Genomic DNA, 1,311 nt, shown 5'->3' with positions numbered 1-1,311 from the left:
TACTCCATTGTGTATATATACCACATTTTTAAAAGTGCAGTCTATAATTGATGGGCATTTAGGTTGATTCCATGTCTTTGCTATCGTAAGTAGTGCTGCAATGACCATAGATGTGCATGCGTCTTTATAATAGAAGGAATTATGTACCTTTGGGTACCATCCCAGCAATGGGACTGCAGGGCCAAATGGTATTTCTGTTCTTAAGTCCGCGAGGAATTGCCACACTCCTTTCCACAATGGTTGAACTAATTTATACTCCAACCAACAGGTGTAAGCATAGCCGTTTCTACACAAACTCACCAGCACCTGTTATTTTTGTTCTTGCTTTTTATCCAGTCTTATAGACTCTGACTCTGTGTTTTCAGACACGATCTCTTTCTGTCTGTGAACGTGAATTTCACTGGTGTCTGAGACTTCCCAGGATTCCAGCTCTCTCAAATGCCTGTGTTTGAACTTTATGAATTTGTTACATTTTCAGTGGTTTTCTTCTGGCCCCCTGTTATGGCTGTCACTTCTTCCACACATGCTCTGCCAGAGGTGGTGTAGTTTTGTGTGTCATCCCTCCTCAGAGGGACTAGTCACTCTTTTGTGTCGGTTCCCATGGCTGCCTTATTACCTCCGGTCTCTCATGATCTAAAAACAAAGCAAAAGAAAAGATAATGCTATAGATTATGAGACTTTTTCTCATTTTCAGGGCTAAAGTGACTTTCTCTTGAGGCTTTCTAAATCTTACCTGGTGGTGAAATTCTCCTTTGTTAATATTTTGAGTACTGGTACAAAAATACAGCATTTAAATATGTGAAGTAAAACATAATCCAGGGGCTAGCTCACTATGGTTTGAGATCTAAATACAGCCCATGACTTGTTTTGCATAGCCATTGAGATAAGGATTTTTTTTCCATTTAAAAGTATTATTTCAAAAAAACAGAACAATATGCCACAGAAACTACATGACCCACAAAGACTGAAATAATTACGATCAGATCTATAAAAGCAAAACTTGGTGACGTATTTAATCAAATACCTGTTATTCTGCTTCGCATTATGGCATACATCATTTCATCCATTAATTAATTTATTTACACAAGGATTGAAAATATGGATGTAACTCTATCCCCTCAAGAAAGCATCCAGCTTTGTGATACCATGGTTTCAGTCTGGGAAGCTTGTCCCAGGGATCAGGTCAATATACGAACATATATTTGAGGTAGGAGACTGGCAGGACTTGTTTTCTGGTCAGAACTGAGCCGAGAGCCTACAATCAGAATCTATGGCTATTTCTGAAACATACACTGTCTGAATGACCTACAG

The sequence above is a fragment of the Mandrillus leucophaeus genome, unplaced genomic scaffold (assembly GCF_000951045.1).
Source record: "Mandrillus leucophaeus isolate KB7577 unplaced genomic scaffold, Mleu.le_1.0 Scaffold1557, whole genome shotgun sequence".
NCBI lineage: Eukaryota > Metazoa > Chordata > Mammalia > Primates > Cercopithecidae > Mandrillus > Mandrillus leucophaeus.
This window is presented reverse-complemented; position numbering follows the sequence as displayed.